The 18,667-nt window shown below is 34.7% G+C and overlaps 1 long non-coding RNA gene across 1 annotated transcript in view; it reads left to right on the top strand.

The window, feature by feature from the left end:
- Nucleotides 1-321: 321 nt before the first annotated feature.
- LOC129050215 (uncharacterized) overlaps nucleotides 322-18,667 on the top strand; it is a 28,762-nt gene continuing 10,416 nt past the window's right edge. Inside the window, exons 1-2 of the long non-coding RNA XR_008513813.1 lie at nucleotides 322-506; nucleotides 11,780-12,931. This is a non-coding gene — a long non-coding RNA (uncharacterized LOC129050215). The remainder of the gene's footprint in view (nucleotides 507-11,779; nucleotides 12,932-18,667) is intronic.

The following is an 18,667-nucleotide window of genomic DNA, read 5'->3' as shown; positions in this document are numbered from 1 at the left end:
CTCATTGCACCGGGGGCTGGTTGGGGGGCTGGGGGGAATGAAGACATAACTGTTCTGCCCAGCTCTGAGGCATGTTGAAGCAGTTTGCCTATTGAATTTGATACAATGATGTGTAGATGAATAAAGTTATCTCCGGTTCTGAATAGGATGGTGTCAGTGGGAGGGTAAGAAGGGGGGAAACTTGGAATCTGAAAAGAATTCTTTTTTTTTTCTTTTTCTTAAGAAAAAAAAAAAAGAGAACTTGAAGGTCAGGGTCCAGCTGCCGGGCAAGAGTAGAACACAACAAAATGCTGGACAGGCCTAAATAAAGACAACTATAGACACCCAGACACACATATTGCAAAAGTTGCTTGCTTCAAGTAACTAATGTATTAACATATATTTCTATAGGCAGAGAGCTATTTTTTCCCTTTAGGCTGTCTTAGACTGTGATGAAAACGTAGGAACATCAAGAGCATCTGTAAAAATTACAGCTTTAATGAAACAGATGAAACAGGCCATCAAAGGTAGGAGAAAAGAAGAAATTCTAATGATTATGGCTTAATTCTAATAGATTATAATTATTGTGATTGGTATGAGCCAGTTTCTGACTGACATTCCATTTTCCCCCATTTAAGCTTTCATTTAAAAGGGGGTAGCAGGGTGGCCAGGGAAAAAAACTAACAGCCACTAATTATTCTGCAGGATTTGCTGCTTAACTCAATACAAGGCCTTTAATCAAATAGAGTAAAGAGATAAAACCTTTAAATGTGAATCATCACACAGATACACACTTTTCCTTATCCTGTTCTTTTTATATTGGTTTGAAAAGTTACATTTTGATTTCTAGCCATTCCAGTTCTGCGATATAAGGAGATGATCTGAAGAATTTTCGGGTGGTCAGATGGATTATGACTAAAAGGTTGGGAAGTTTATGATAAGTCAACTTGATCATCTAATAAATGTCTGTTGTCTGTTCTTACTGCTGTTGATTGCTTTTTTATTTCTATTCAAATATGCTGTTATTTTCCAAGAAGTACATTAATGATTGTTAAACACTTATTTTGGTTCAGATGATGCTCATCTGTAATCTGATAAGTTTTTTAGAAGACAGAGAGAATGAGAAAAAAGGAGATGGGGGTAGGATAGGGGAGGTGCAGCCTAAAGGGTCTGAAAAATATTAGTTCCCACTGTCATGTTACAGCTGTTTTTTTTTTCTAGGGAGATGTATCAACAACAACAAAAAAAAAACTCAAAAATCAAATTTTAGATTATATACATATATTTATTGATTTTTACTTTCATCTTAAGATATTTTAGGGAAATCTTCTCTCCTACCAGATTGACATTAAGATTGACAACATGCTACATAAGAGTTTTGTTTCTCTGTATCTTGCAAATAGTGTGGTGAATTAGTCAACTATAATTATGCCCAATCATGGAAAATCAACATGAACGAAAATCTTATTTTCTGTATTTTGGCCTCAGAATTGTGTAAGTCCAGAGCAGAAACCTGAACTTACAACTGTAAATATTAACGTATATTCTTGAAAGGATATTTTCATAGAAATTAAATTTTATTCAATACTCACACTACAGGGAAAAGTGTCTTACAAGTTGAAAAGTATTTCACATCAATGAAAAATCATGAAAACACTAATAATCATACATAATAACCTGCATTATCTTATGAGCTTGCATTACAATCTTGCATATTTCCACATTTTATCAAGGTCATTTATACTAGCGCCTCTTCTTCCATTCTGTAATGGAAAAAAAGGAAACAGGAACGATCTGTAGATTTAACTGGGTTAAGCTATAGGGTGGCATCATTTTTTATTCCCGACAGTTGTTCTGTACTTCTACCAAAAAAAAAAAAAAATTGGATGAGTTTCTGCATCCTGCATGTTGCCATTAGGCTATTGACACCCTATTGTGTGGTTGAGAGAGGTAAAGTAACCCAGGAGATTATTCAGAATGTGAGATTGTAAATGTTTCTTAAAGATGTCTTTACAGAAATTATAGCTTCTCTCGTGTGGTCTTCCAGGCTGCAGTGTACAGCCCTGGAGTTGCAGTTGTTAAAGGCAGGATTGGTAGCATGCTGTGTTTAATGCAACTCTTACCAACAACTCGCAGAGATTAGGAGACTGGCAGAATGATGTCAATGGAGGTTTAAGGGCTCTGCTTTCTGAAGTTGTTCGGAGTTAATAATTAATGAAAATCTTTCTTTGATGGCTCTTTTATATTTGGATGCAGCTGCCTGAAAATCAACCACAAAGGAAACTTGATTTTGTTTGTCATTAATTTTGACTTTGCTTAACAAATGTTTTTTGTGCGCATCATAGCCTTCCTAATTTGGCCTCGGTTTAATGTGGAGATGAAATCCTTGATTAACAAAACTGTTTTAATTTTCAGGGATTGGTGACAGCGTTTTTTCACAGAGTTAGTACGTTCTCAGTAGTTTTGAAATCTTTCAGATGGGCTCAATCCAAGTAACAGTTCAGTGGTGATGCTAATTTTCATGCAATATGTTCACAGAGGAGTTCCTACGCTCATGCAGTGTAAGAATTTATTGAGTTCCCTTAGCATATGAGTACTTACTCCGATATTTTCTCTTATGCCATATTTTTAAAGGCAAGAGGGAGAATTACATAATTACCTACAATATGCAAATGCTAAATGTCTTCTCTATACACTACTCCTGTCAAATACTATGCAACAGTTTGGCCAAATGGACATGGAAGATATTAATTGAGAAAAAATTAAACTTTGTAGTATATCCAGGTTTAAAGGCAGCCAAACAAACTGTTGCCATAGGATACACGCAATTTACCAGGATTTGTATTTGCACCAAATCTAGTTGGTCTCAAATAACTCAGTATGGTCTTCAAAATGAAACAGCAAATTTACTGTTTGTATTATGTGTATTGGATATACTTTGGTAGAACCATACTTAAAGTCATTTCAAATGTCTTTTTTATGCCAAAACAAATCCTGTTGACTCATTTCCAATTTCTAATTATATGAATAATTATTTCTGAATCCCACAGTTCTTCTAAATAGCATCTATTTTAATAACTGCAATTGATACTTCCATCAGTTAATATACTGTCTTGCTTCAACAAATAACTAAACATCTGCTGGTCACATTTACTGTCACTGAGTAAATGATTTTATTTAAAAGAAATCATGTAAATTAGAGAGAAGGACAGACTACACAATTTTCTCTTTTTCACTAGCAGAATACATTCCTTTCCCTTAAGAACTGTTTTTAATATCTGAAGAAAATCATCATTTGCCATATTTGCTTTCTGTAACAAGGTTAGGGAATGAAATTCTATTCTAGAAAAATAATATAATAATAAATCCTATTTGAATGAGGATATTCTTTAATGTCCCAACTGTTGATATTTAATGAGGCAACTGGGGTAGTCGAGATCTTTAATATTTGTTGGTACTGGTGCTTAATTTTGCTATGGTATGGTATGTTATGTTATGCTCTATTATCTAACTATAGCCATAGAAGTTTATCAAAGTTTTCTGTCCCTAAATCTCTAACTGTTAAGGAAAGGAGACTAGATGCTTTTAACAATATTTTTCTAAAAAAATTTTTTTCCTGCAAGCATTTACAAGTCTTTCTCTCAGCCCTTTCTAATAGCTACAGATGGCATGCTTTAAAAAAAAATGGAAGCCTTCTTCATCATTTCGACTTCTCAGTGCTATCGGTGATCTCCTATAATTGATAAGAGGATCTCCCACTTGTTTCTGTCGGACAGATGTCAGGCGCAAAATCTGCAGACCTAGTGGGGTCATCATACACTTGTTCATGTCCTTACCTCTTTTCACTGAACAGGTTAGAAAAAGAAACTGTTACTGTCTTTCTGGATATGTGATTACTACTTGGGTTGGACTTGACAACACCTCGGAAAGATGTGTCAAAAAGATAGGGGGACCACTTATATTAAAGCTTCCAAACCAAAATACCAAAAGGTAACAAGGTAACTAACACAAAGACAGTGGAGAAAATAGGGGGAAGAATTATTTTAATCAGTGTAGTCAATGATACCGTTTAAAAAAAAAAAAAAACTTTCATTTTTAAAAAAAGAAAGCAAAAGTTAAAGATTTTTTTAATGAAAGGTTTTTTTTGCAATTTGGAAATTAAGTCAATCATACAGTTAATACGGAAATGCTTTTTAAAGAACTGTGACACTTGTTGCCAACGTTTTCTTTTCACAACATCTTATAATCACACATGAAAAGATACATTTTTGTTTTTGTAGTGGTAATTATCAGATCAATATTGCACACATGATCATGACTGTTCTATGATTGGTTTTGTGTTTCCAATATTAAAGACTTTTAGTACCTTATGTAGAAAAGGAAAAAATAAAGAACACTGGCATAAAAATAGTGACTATTATCATCCCTGATTTAATTCTATTGAAGTTCCTCTTTAGCTAAAAATTGAAATGTCCTTCTTACTGTTTCTGTCAAGATACATAATTTATTTCATTGTCAGTTTCCAAATTGTCATACATTTTCGAAGGCTAAAGAAAAATTTATTTAGTAGAAACGTTTGCCATTCCAGATTATTCAGGGAAGAAGTCACAAATTTAACAATGTGTATATCTTCTAAAAGAGATTATGCATATATTTAAGAAACAGAAAGCTAAAGCACTACCTGATTTTTATATTTTTTAATCTTGAGAAAGCATACCATGACATTGGAAATTATTCTTGCTGTTGATTACAACTTTACCAAAAAAGTATGAGCATCTTTAAATACATTATCTCTATGTTGACTAGATCAAAATTCAAATCTGCAACTCACTAGCTTTAATCAGAAATACACTTTCAATGGCATAACACCAAAACTGAGAATATATACCTCATGAAAAATGAAAGGCTAAACCACATTCACTCCAATAGCTTTAAACTATGACAAGATTAAATATTGTTTTCCTTAAATTGATTTTATGTGTTCCTGCTGTTTTTACTGAGTCCTTCGCTTTTGTACTTTGATTACGTTACCCTTTGCTCAAAAGAAATTCACTGCTGGAATATTAGAAAATGGAAAAAAACTGCACCATTGTTCCAATGTAATAGATATTGTTTTAGAATGTTTGTCCTTGAGTTTAAAATAAAAGATATGCTAATAAGTGCCCTATTCAAGACTTAACTCTCCTACACTAAGAAGCTTGTTTTCATTTGATGAAAACTATTAATGCTAAAACAAAAATAGTTTTGAATTCATTTATAAGGGATATGCACCTACCTCTTTAGTTAAAATCAGTGATCCATTAAGGCTTTCTAGCTTTTTTCCAAGCTGTGAGCATACTGAGTATTTAAGTATGAATAAGAGTGAAGGTGGGGGGTAGGTTTAGCTAAATAAAAGATTGCTTGATATCTTGGGGTTCTTTGAAGAGTTTTATAGGCTTAGAGTTCACAGTTTGAATGAATGACTTTTTTTAACTTTTATATATGGAAGTTTGTTAACCTGCATTTCAATTATTGAATAATTAATTATACTAATTACCTTTGTGAAAAAATTTGCACCATGAGCAACCTAAGCTTCAGTCATAAATTAAAGCTTATAGAATTGATATTGAAGTAATTTAAATTGTCCTAGGATGTCAGTGATATTTATTTTTCACCAAAGAATGTTCACTTTGCATTAAAAAATATGGAGATACTCTGGAATATTAGCTTAGTATTTATCAAACAAGATATGTAAATGTTAAACTATCAAAATACTTTATGCAAAAAGGCCAGATATTTACCTGTTATATAATTTTTGCTTTGAGGATTTCTAAATATTGGCAATCAAAGAAAATAAAATATGTATACATTAAATGCATTCTTATGAGGAAAACTGATTTCTATTTCAAGAAATTAGTTAAGAAACAAGGAAGAGTCCATCGCAAAACAAATGCCAATTTATCATCGGAAATATTGCCTTTTTAAAAAGCAGTTTAGTGGAATTAATATATACCAGAAATTCTATACATTAAAGAAAGAAAATTTGTCATTCTTTAATAAGTGTTTACTACCTATTTTTTTAATTCTTATTCTTTATTTACCTGAGAATACTTAAATAAGTCTTCAAAAGCACTAACAAAATCAATTGAATCTTTCAGATGTCTATGAAATACTTTCAGTAACAAAAATAAATAGAGGCAAACAAAGTACATATGGGCCAATACTGACACAAACCAATGAGAAACAGAAAATTCACTTTTATTCTGTTCGCATTTTTTTCCTCCTAGCAAAACTCTCTGCTACAGTATTTCTTTTTAAGAAAAAACAAAATTAAGATGCCAAACTTTTCCCTGGTTTATTTATTAACCATGATATTAACTCAGAATTTTAATACATCTTTTTTAAAAGTATCTAAATCTTTATTAACTACAACTGATGTTTGGTCTGTATAAAGGATCTGAAGTGTAGAAATAAGTTCAATAGATAAAAATGAGTAAATTAAAGTTGTCACTCAAAATGTTGGCTTATTTTTAATCCAATGGTTCCAGATATACTCAAATCACTTTATTAGATTTTATTATTATGGACTATAGAAACTGAAATAGTAATACTTTATTAGAATTTTCTAAAACAGAAAACATTTTAAAATAATAAATGATTTAAAATAATAAATTATAAAATCAAAACCAAGCCCATAAATCATTACTTTCTCTGCACTTCCTGATACTGCCTTTAGAAATGACTATTACAATATATTAAACATATTAGGGCAAACAATTTCTAAGATATTGCTTTACTTTTCTACAATATTATCTTACCTCCCACTCTCATTGCCCTTGAAATATATATATGTGAGATATATATATGTGTTATATATATATGTGATTATATATGTGTTATATATATATGTGATTATATATGTGTTTTATATATATGAGTTAAATTTTATTACATGGAATTATTAATATGAAAGGCACATTTTTATAAGTTAGAATGTAAAAATTATACTATCATTTTAAAATACCTCTAATTCTGACAGCCCATGTAAAAATTGTGAAATCTGCATGAGATTTGTTTTATTTTTATTGTATTACAGTCCACAATCAAATAGAAATGTATTCAGATGTGTCTAAAATTAACCTTCTATAAATATAAAAATATTGACAGGGGAAAATAAAGCTCTACTATATTAAAATAAATAAGTAATGTATTGTTAAACTCTACTTACCATAATTTATTTTAATACTTTTAAAATAGACCTTAAATATCTAATCAACGGCTTTGATTCAATTAATTTCAGTACAAGTATTTAAATAAGTCACAAAAACTTAAACATAAAAATATTAAGTACATTATTCTGAGTTCTATTTCATTTAGGTATAAAACTTAAGAAAAACATACTTCTTCAAAATGAATTTAAACAAATAATAGTAGAATATTTAACACAGTATTTGATTTAATGAAAAATTACTTGCAAAATGGCAAAAATAAAGGGCAAAAAAAGAATTTCAATTTCTTCTGGAAATTTAAATTACTAAAATAAAAGACTCATTGTTTATATTGAAACACTATAATGTGTATTTTAATTTTAAATTTAAAAACTTTAAAAATACCATCATAGTTTTTTTATAAGTGAAGTTTCTTTAGCATTAAGCTATGAAAAATAATAACTATGTCTTGTGTTTAAGCATAAACTGAGATGAATTCTTTCATATTTTTTAAAACCTAAGGTATAGACATAATTTAATATAATCAAATACATATATTTAGTGTTGTTAGTTTTGAATTATTTGGATGCAAATTATATATTCTTACCTGAAAAGCTCAATTTTTAAGGAAACTTAACTCAATTTTTAAATAAAAATATTTTGCACTAAAACTTGGAACTATTTTGCTTTATTTTAGTGGCCTGTGCTAACTTACTATTTATAAACCTTTTGAAATCTTTACAAACTGTAACCAGCACCTGTTATACATAAAAGTATTGGTCACCACTTTGTAGTAACTAAAGGAGGGGTAAAAAAATCTATCTATTTTTACTGTAATTCATATTGGTTTTATTTTAATGATCTTCCAATATGTGCAGATTGAAATCATTAAATAGTCCTTTATACCAAACCCTACATTCAAAAAAGAGTTATCAGATACTTGAATTATGATTTATGAAATTTTTTAGATTTGTCAAAAGACAACATAATGAGAATCATAAATTGCTACCTCATTTATTTGCTTAGATTTCAGTTACATACAATTTTTTTTTAAATAACACCAATTTTCTTAACTTTAACTTTTTCTCATGTTAGAACATCTTCATTATAAACTAATCTGAGTTATTTGGTCAGGAATAGATTATATAGTAATGAAAAAGCATATTCTAGAATGAAAAATAGAATAGGGCCTTCCAGAAATAAAAAAGGCAATTAAATCAAGAGGGAGTTTTCTGAGATCATAAAGGATAAAAGCTCCTTGGGTTATAATACAGTTGTTTTTAAAAAACTTTTACTAATATGTTATTAAAATGCTGAGTGATTTTATGTGTGTAGACATGTATGCATGCATGCGTGTGTGTGTATATATATATGCATATGTGTATAGGTATATTTGCAACAGAGAATCTTTAGCTTTTAAAGAGTAAAAATATTTTACATGTCAACAAAAGTAAGTAAGTCTGGATGAAATAACAAATCTTTTCAGACATTTTATTGAACTGAAGTTAAATGACCTCATTGTTGTGCACCTTCCTTTGGAGCACATGATGAATAGATAGATTTACAAAGTAAAAATTTGAATTGAAAACACATCATTACTTGAGCTAAAGACTTTTCTGATTAATTTAGTTTACTGATTTGGAGCCTATTAAACAAAGAGAAAAGTTCGTTGTTTTCAAAGTACTGAATTGAGGTTTATCATTATTTTGATTAGGCCACCCTACTATGATAGGGCAATGTAATCAGAATGTTGAATTAAGTCAAGCTCTAGTCTAAAAAGAATAAACTGTACTCATCGGTAAATGTTCTTAATAGGAATCTTGAAAATATTTCATTATTCCTAATTTAATTAAGAGGGCTTGAACAGTTAACTATGGCCCACATTCATACTCAAGAATATAGTATAAGAAAAGCCATAAGAAATGGTGCAGAGAGTCATTTTTCATACCTGATTTCATACCTGGCTTTTTTTTTTCAAATGAAAATTAGGCTTATTAACTTTACAAGCGCTCATTTTGTATACAGTTCTGAAACTTTACAATGTCATGGGCTACATATTACAGATAGAAACCTGTTTAAACCAACATGTTAATTAAACATTAATTTATAAATATTTATACTGGGTTTATGCTAATATGAAGTTCAATCATATTGGCCCTATAAATATAAATAATGGATGCACAGACCTCTCAATCTATGTACCTCAGGAGTGGTATGTAACATTCATGAGAATGTCTATAGACAAACATTGTTGCCCATTTTTCTCACCTATGTGCAATATTATCGTACTGGGGAATAAAAGAAGCCACAGCACTAGAGATAATGCAGTCAAACACTCAGCACAATGCCAGGCACATCGTAAGCGGTGCAAAGATGGAAGGCGTCATTAGCATTATTACCAGAAGGTCCCTCTCCCTAATAGCACTATGTCATTATCGCCCAGAAGAAGTTCACTCCTGGCACACATCTTCAAAGTAATTCCTCATACCAGCCACACGTTATCAGTATAACATGCATTGCCACTAGGGCTATACATAGCATTAGGAACAGATTGGTGCAGGGTGAATGAATTTCAGATGAAATATATGAAAAAGACATGGGAGACAATTCTGTAGTAGAAAGTACACATAGCCATAAACGAGAGCTGGTGCCCTAACACAATCCACAGCCACATTGGATTGTTACACACGTGTTATACACCCTGTTGCCAATGTGTACAATAGAGGATTTATACAAGAAATTGCACAGTCACATTTTAAACTTTCCTCTACTTGATATCTTGGTTTGCTTAATTTAAACTTCATGCACTACTTCTTTCTCTCTAATAAAATGGTGAGGGAGCGCTCTAGTAGACATGCAGGCAAAGGGTATTGAGTCATGCAATCCATTTGGTGCCCTTTCTGATACATTTGCTCTGAGTGGCAGAGCAGGGTGAAGAGATGGAGCCGTGTGTGTGATCCGATGAGCTTGGCGCAACTGGGGGTGGCTTCTCTAGGCAGCTAAATTAAAAACCTCCCTGCAATTTGGATCTTAATCACCCCCTCCGAGGCTGTAATTGGCGATGGTCACTTAACTCTTTCTCTCCTTCTAGACTTAAATGTGCAGTGTTCCTTTACATCCATGTGTTTATTCGATCTCTCCAAGAGGATTCTAATAGCACTGACCACAGAGCCACCCCCAATGGCGTCTTAAGACAAAGGGCTTTTGGCTATGTCAGATCTCACCAGTCTAATGCGCGTGATTCTTTTCCCTTCTCATTTTGAATAAAAGAGCAGTGACACCTTGAAAGTAAAAGTGGCAGATGTTTTGACTCTTTCAGATGTTTGTAATAAAAACCCACATTTATAAAATAACACGATTATATTATTTAATACATACATTGGACCTACACTGGGTTGAATTAAAATGAAATTCTTTAAAAATTGAAGAGCACTATTTTACAAATAGAGAAATAAAGATCAGGCTGCAGATAATCTAATGTTAAAAAACAACTCTACATGTAAGAACACCTGATGGTACTTTAAAGATGCTCAATAAAACCAAAGCAAGTCTATTTGAAACTGAGAGTGCTTGCTGCATTGTTCTCTTGTTTGTATTTTCTTTTTCTCACTGAGGTATAAATTTTTAAGAGTTACAGGCAATCTAGGATGATTCTAGAAGGTGCGCAAACCCCGGTGCAGTCTGGAAGATGATTGTAGGGGTGGCGTGGAAGATTAACTCAGTTTAATAAATACTGGGCTGTGGCAGGCACAGAAGACACACACGCGAATGAGGCTCACTCACCGCCTAGAGGAGCCGAGGCGTTCACTGTCCCTTAAGAGAGTGGACAGTCAAAGGGACATATCACTCAAATTGTGATTTAAGCATGCACTAGCAGAACCACACACAAGATACAGATGAGAGAGGCACAGAGAGCCCAGAGGTGGGCCAAGAGTCATAGAGAAGTCCATATTTCACCCAGTAAGAGACCTTAGAAAGAAAAGGCAGCCTCTCTCACATAGCCGCACTTTAATTGATACAACTGAGACTTATAAAGTTGCCTCTATGAGCAAAATGATGGTCTAAGCAGGACTGGGGCTTCCCACAATGACCCGAGAGTGGAGGGGCATGGGTGTGTTGGTGGAAACCCAAGTGGCTTTCTCTTTCTTGAACCCTGGTTCCAGGGTACGAAAGCATTTGGGCTGGAAGGAGCAAGAGACGGAAGTGCTGTTGGATGACAGAGTCAGTTTCTCTGCCCAGGGAGAACAATTCTCTGTCTCGGATCAGCTCACCTATTACTCAGAAAGCATATCGTGAATGCAGAACCACAGCGGACTCTGCTTTTTCTGGGAGAGAAGAATGAGAATGTAATTTTCCAATTCATTTTGAAGACGGTCCTCAGTCACACTCAAGAGACAAGCCAATCCAACTGGAGGGGAAGTTACAAAGCTGCATCTAGCCCTGTCCTGGGAATTGGCGGGGAGGGTGGCCCGATGGCTGGGAGCTAATGACCATCATTATCTTTAACAACTACTGACTTTGTACAACTAAAGTGTGACATTATGCCTGCGCATTGCATCTACTGTGTGAGTTTAAATCACTGACACTCTTCATTTTTTTTTCTGGTTTTACAGACTAAGAACTGTGTGAGCCTGATATATTTACAAATTCCCATCAGGACCTGCAGCTTAATCTGGTGAATATTTGAGGTGAACAAAACCAGAGGGTCACTTTTTTCTTTCTTTTCCTCAGAAGAGGAAACTGAGGCCAAAGAAGAAATGACTTGCCCAAATTAGCAGCTTTTGACTGGCAAAGGTGGGACTGGAACCCACATGGCTGTGATCCTAGTTCAGTACTTTTTGCACAACACAAAAAGCTCTTGTTGCCACTATGATTACTACTAATAACACATTCATTTAGCCCATGCAGAGCCAGACACTCTCAAGAGATATGAGGGTAAACCTGTTGTAATTTCAGCCTCAAAGAACCTGTAGTCCATTAGGGTGGCAGAGACATAAGTGGAAATGTCAGTGGAGTATCTAGCTGTGTATGGCCCTGGCTGGGCCTGAATAGATAAAGATAAGGACTGTGTCAATTATCACTTCTCATATTCTAGTTTCTGCTCCTTCCCTGACCAGATATTGTGGGGTAAGATCTTAACTGTTCAACACAGGGTACTAGGACTCCCCTAGTGATGCAGACAATACGTGAACATGCATTTATAGCATCTGCCTGGAGACACAAAGGTAGGCACAGGCACAGCCCATCCTTGGATATGGAAAGAGGCCCAAGCCTCAAAGCCACAGGTAGTGCTGATGCACTTCACAAAATAGATAAACAGTGACTGTGGCCTCATGTGTGGTGTTCAATCATGGAACAAACTGTGAAGACATCCAAGAGCAAATGGCTCCTGACACTGGGTATACTCAGTGCACCGGTTTCCCGCCTTCTTCCCACCACCCTGGGTCTCTTGTTCTACATAGCTGCAGAAAATGCAGGACAACAGCTGCACAGCCGCACAAAACACACCACATGAGAAGAGCCCTGAGCAAAACAGCTCTCTGCTCTCCATCCTACTGTGTAGCACACACTTGAGATTATTGATGCCAAGTACTTTCCTTCAGGAATTTTAAATGTCTTCCCACTGAGCAGCAAATCATATAATATCCAGAGTCCTGATGTGAGCAGCATGAGTTTCTCGGGGCTTTGCAGGAGACATATGGAAGTGATGTTACCTTGTTCACAAGTTGCCAGCCCAAATCCATGGACCACTTCTTCCTTAGAGGGTATGTACTTCTTTTCTGAAAGGTTTGCTTTATGACAATTATTTCTCAGGGTATACAGGCCAGCCAATAAGTAAGTTGTCTACAAGGCTCCCTGGTGAGGAAGGTGATGGTGGGCATTAGCCTGGAGAACTGTCCAGATGGGATACTTCCCTTGCAGACTGGTAACAGGCTATGTGTATCCATTTCCCCTCCCTAGGCCATGTTAGAAACTGATGCTCAAAGTCAGCATCTAATAAAGGAAATTGGAGAGCCACGGCAACAATATGGCTTCCAATGCGTGAGCATGAAATTTCACCTAAAGGGAAGACCGGAGACAGGGGCTGCTGTTCACAGCTGCATACCAGGGTTCTCTGTGGCTTGGTGTGACAAATGCTATTGTTGTAAGATGTTTCTAGAAGCATGGGGAAGAAGTTTTTACAGTAGTCTCCATGTGACTAAAGAACCTTTGGATGTAGGCTCTGGGAGGGCGGAGTTTGCTGCTGCATTGCTCACTGCTGCACTCCCAGAAAATAGAACAACCTGGAACTCAAGAGATGTCAATAAACTGGCCCATCCCCTCCCCTCCCCCATCCAGGATACATTTGATCCAAGATCAGAGCATCCTTATAGACCCCACATATGAGTTCAACCACGTATTATTAGTCTTCCTGTGTCTGGTTTATTTCAGTTTAAATACCCTCCACATACACCCAGTTTGCTGCAAATGATAGAATTTCATTCTTTTTATGACAGAATAGTATATCATTGTGTATATATACCATATTTTCTTCATCCTGTCACCTATTGATGGACACAAAGATATTGACTCTATATCTTTGCTATTGCAGATAGTACTGCAATAAACATGGGAGTGCAGACATCTCTTTGACATACAGATTTCATTTTCTTTGGGTAAATATCCAGTAGTGGGATTGCTGGATCATATAGAAGTTCTACTTTTAACTTTTTGTAAAACCTCCACATTATTTTTCATTATGATGGCTGCATTAATTTACATTTCCACCAACAATATATAAGGGTTCCCATTTTTCCACCTCCTTGCCAGCATTTGTTAGGTTTTTGTCTTCTTGATAATAACCTTTCTATTTGGGGTAAAGTGACATCTCACTGTGGTTTTTATTTGCATTTCCCTGATGATTAGTCATTTGAACAGTTTTTTCATATGCCTGTTGGGCATTTGTTTTTCTTTGTATGTCTTCTTTTGAGAAATAGCTGTTTAGGTCTTTTGCCCATTTTTAAATCAAATTATTTGGTTTTTTGCTATTGAGTAGTTTGAGTTCCTTTTATGTTTTTGATATAAACCTCTTGCCAGGTGCACAGTTTGCAAATATTTTCTTACATTCTGAAGGTTGTCTCCTCACTCTGTTGTTTTCTTTGCTGTGCAGAAACCTTTTAGTGTGATGTGACCCCATTTGTCTGTTTTGCTTTTATTGCCTGTACTTTCGAGCTCTTATCCAAAAAAATCTTTGCCCAGACAAAATGTCATTAAGCATTTCTCCTGTGTTCTTTTCTACATATAGTAGTTTTATAGTTTCAGGTCTTATATTTAAGTCTTTTTTTTGGGGGGGGAGGGGGAAGAGTCTCTGTCACCCAGGCTGGAGTTCAGTGGAGCAAACTTGGCTCACTGCAACCTCTGCCCCCTGGGTTCAAGTGATTCTCCTGCCTCAGCCTCCCCTGTAGCTGGGATTACAGGCACCTGCCACCACACTCAGCTAATTTTTGTATTTTTAGTAAAGATGGGGTTTTGCCATGTCAGCCAGGCTGGTCTTGAATTCCTGACCTCAAGTGATCCACCCACCTCAGCCTCCCAAAGTGCTGGGGTTACAGGCATGAGCCACTGTGCCCTGCTTCTTTAACCTATTTTGACTTGATTTTTTAATATGGTGAGAAACAGAGTCTAGTCTTATTCTTCTTCATGTAGATATCTAGGTTTCCCAGCACTATTTATTAGAGACTGTCCTTTCCCCAAAGTGTGTTGTTGGTGCCTTCCTTGAAAATCAGTTGGCTGTGTTCTCTATTCTGTTCCATTGACCGATGTGTCTATTTTTATGCCAATACCATGTTGTTTTGGTTAATATAGCTTTGTATTATATTTTTTAAAGTAAGGTAGTGTGATGCCTCCAGCTTTGTTCTTTTACCTCCAGGTTGCTATGTCTATATTGAAGATCTTTTGTGATTCTATACAAATTTTAGGAATGTTTTCTCTGCTTATCTGAAGAATGTCATTGGTATTTTATTTTTTGATTGTTAATTTATTTTGAGATGGGGTCTTGCTCTGTCACCTGGACTGGAGTGCAGTGGTGCAATTCTATCCCACTGTAGCCTGGAACTCCTGGGCTCAAGCAATCCTCCCAACTCAGTCTCCCAAGTAGGTGTGACTACAGTAGCTGGGACTAATTATTTCTGTCTTGTTTTGTAGAGATGGGCTCTTTCTATGTTGCCTCAAGTGCTCTCAAACTCCTGGGCTCAACCAATCCTCCCTGCCTTGGTCTTTCAAAAGGCTTGGATTACGGGGCAAGTCACCATGCCCAGACATTATTGGTATTTTGACAGTAGTTGCAATGAATCTGTACTACTGCTTTGGGTAGTATGAACAACTTCAGAGTATTTATTCTTCCAGTCTACGAAAATGAAATATCTTTCCATTTATTTGTTTCCTCTTTAATAGCTTTCACCAATAATTTATAGTTTTCTTTGCTTGTAGAGATCTTTCACCTCCTTGGATAAATTTATTCCTAGATATTTTTAATAGCTATTGTAAATGGGATTGCTTTCTTGATTTCTTTTTCAGATACTTTGTTATTGGTGTATAGAAATGCTGTTGATTTTTGTAGGTTTATTTTGTGTCCTCCAACTTTACTGAATTTATTTATTAGTTCTAACTCGGGTTTTTTTGGTGAAGTTCTTAGGGTTTTTGGCACATAAGATCATGTCGTTTGCAAACAGGGACAATTTGACTTCCTCTTTTCTAATTGGGAAGCCCTTTATTTATCTCTCTTCTAATTGCTTGGGCTAAAACTTCCAGTATGGTGTAGAATTAAAGTGGTGAAAGTAGGTAGGTGTCTTTGTCTTCTTTCAGGTCTTAGAGAAAAAGCTTTCTTTGTCATATATAGCCTTTACTGTGCTTAGGTAAATTTCTGCTATACCTAATTTTTGGGAGGCTTTTATTGTGAATGGATGTTGAATTTTATCAAATGCATCTTCTGCAGCTATTGACTAGATCATATAATTTGTGTTCTTGATTCTGTTAATGTGATGTACCATGTTTATTGATTTGTATATGTTGAACCATCCTTGCATTTCTGGGATGAAACCAGCTTGATCATGGTGAATAATCTTTTCAATGTACTATTGAATTCAGTTTGCTATTATTTTGTTGAGAATTTTTACATCTGTTTTAGTCAGGAATACTGACCTGTAATTTGTTGTTGTTCTTGTTATGTCCTTGTCTAGTTGTGGTATCAGGGTAAATGCTAGCCTCATAGAATGAATTTGGAAGAATTCCCTCCTCTTCAATTTTTTTGAAATAATTTGCAAAGGACTGACATTATTTCTTTCTTCCTTAACTATTTGGTAGAATTCAGCTGTAAAGCAATCACAGATCCTGGGCTTTTCTTTAATGGGAGACTTTTTCTTTCTTTCTTTTACTGATTCACCCTGTTACTTTTTATTGGTCTGTTCAGATATTCTATTTCCTTATGATTCAATTTTGGCAGGTTTCCTGTGTTCAGGAATTTATCCATTACTTCTAGATTTTCCAATTTATTGGCAAATAGTTGTTCATAATGGTCTCATATGATCATTTGTATTTCTGTCATATCAGTTATAATGTCTTCTTTTTCACCTCTGATTTTACGTTTTGAATCAATCTTTTTTTCTTAATTTAGCTAAAAGTTTATCAATTTTGTTAATCTTTCAAGAAACAAACTATTTTGTATTTATATTGTTTTATATATATTTACATCGTTTTATATTTTTTGTCTCCACTTATTTATTTCTGCATTGATGATTATTATTTCTCTCTAGTTTTTCATTTATTCTGTTTTTCTAACTCCTGAGGTGCAATGTTACATTGCTTATTTGAGACACTTCTAATTTTTTTATGTAGGCATTAACTGCCTGCCAATTTTCCTCTTAGAACTGCTTTTGCTGTGTCATATAAGTTTGGAGATGTTATGTTTCATTTTCATTTGTCTCAACAAATTTTTCTTTATAATTTTTTCATTAACTCATTTGTCGTTCAGGAGTATGTTGTTTAACTTCCATGTATTTGTGTAGTTTCCAAAGTTTTTCTTTAAGCATTTCTTGTAAAGTCAGTCTAGTGGTGGTGAATTCCATCCGTGTTCACTTGTCTGGAAAATACTTTATTTCTATTCCATTTCTGAAGGATTTTCTGGGTGTAGTATTCTTGGATGGCAGGGTTTTTTTTTCATTACCTTGAATATATCAGCCCATTCTCTTCTGGCCTGCAAGACACAAATATGCTGACAGTCTAATGAGGATTCTCTTCTATGTGACTTGAATGTTTTTCTTTCGCTGCTGTTAGAATCCTTTGTCTTTGACTTTTGACAGTTTGATTGCAATGTGCCTCAAAAAGAACTTCTTTGGGTTGATATAATTGGGATTTTTTGAGTTTCATGGATCTGGATATCTATATCTCTCCCATGACTTGGGAGGTTTTCAGATATTATTTTGTCAGATAAGTTTTCTGTGCCATTCTCCATCTCTTCTCCCTCTGAAATTTTCTTAATGTGAATATTTCTTTGCTTAATGGTATCTCTCATAAGTCTTATAGGCATTCTTTGCCCTTTATCATTCTTTTTTGTTTTTATTCCTCTGACTGGGTTATTTCAACAGACCTATCTTCAAGGTCAGAAATTCTTTTTTCCATTTAAATTCATCTTCTTTTGAAGCTCTAAATTTTGTTTAATTTTTTTATTGAAGTGTTCACCTCCAAGACTTCTGTTTGTTTTTTTAATGATATCATTATCTTTGTTGAACTTCTCATTCAGATCATAAATTGCTTTCCTGATTTCACTGAATTGTTTGTCTGTATTCTCTTGCATCTCACTAAGTTTCCTTAAGATTATTATTCTGAATTTTTTTGCAGGCAATTCATAAATGTGCCTTTCTTTGGAGACAGTTACTGGAGAGTTATTGTGTTTCCTTAATGGTATTGTGTTTCCCTACTTTTTCATATTTCTTGTGTCCCTGTATTGATAATTGTGCATCTAGTTGAATGGTCACCTCACCTTTTCCAATTTAACGAGTAGCTGTCATATGGAAAGGTTTTGGCTGCAGATGTCTCCTAGGATGTCAATTGGGTAGGGTGCATTGGCTTTGATTGCAGGTGGGTGCAGTAATGTAGTCTCTATGAAGTTTCTTCAGCTGTATTCAACATTACATCAGTGATGCCTGTGAATGCCTTAGTGGCCTAGCATACACAGGTTTATGTGGCTACTTCACTGGGTTGGGTGTAGCCCTGCCAGAGGCAAAAGCATTTAGGTTGATATCCCGAATCAAGCATTGAAGTCGGTGGCAACTTGGTAGTACCACCAAGATCCACATACTGGTCACTGTTTTTGTTTCTACTTGACCCCTGGGTGGTCAAGTCACGCCCTTTCCCCTAGTGTTTACAAGAAGTTAGTCTGCAATGGGCTTCCTGAGAAGTGTCTCAGGATGCTAGGGAAGCTGGATGACTGCCTCAAGTTTTGTTTTCCCCCTGAAGAAACTGTG

The sequence above is a fragment of the Pongo abelii genome, chromosome 16 (assembly GCF_028885655.2).
Source record: "Pongo abelii isolate AG06213 chromosome 16, NHGRI_mPonAbe1-v2.0_pri, whole genome shotgun sequence".
Taxonomy (NCBI): domain Eukaryota; kingdom Metazoa; phylum Chordata; class Mammalia; order Primates; family Hominidae; genus Pongo; species Pongo abelii.
The sequence above is the reverse complement of the archived record's forward strand: the minus strand, read 5'-3'. Positions and strand labels throughout refer to the sequence as shown.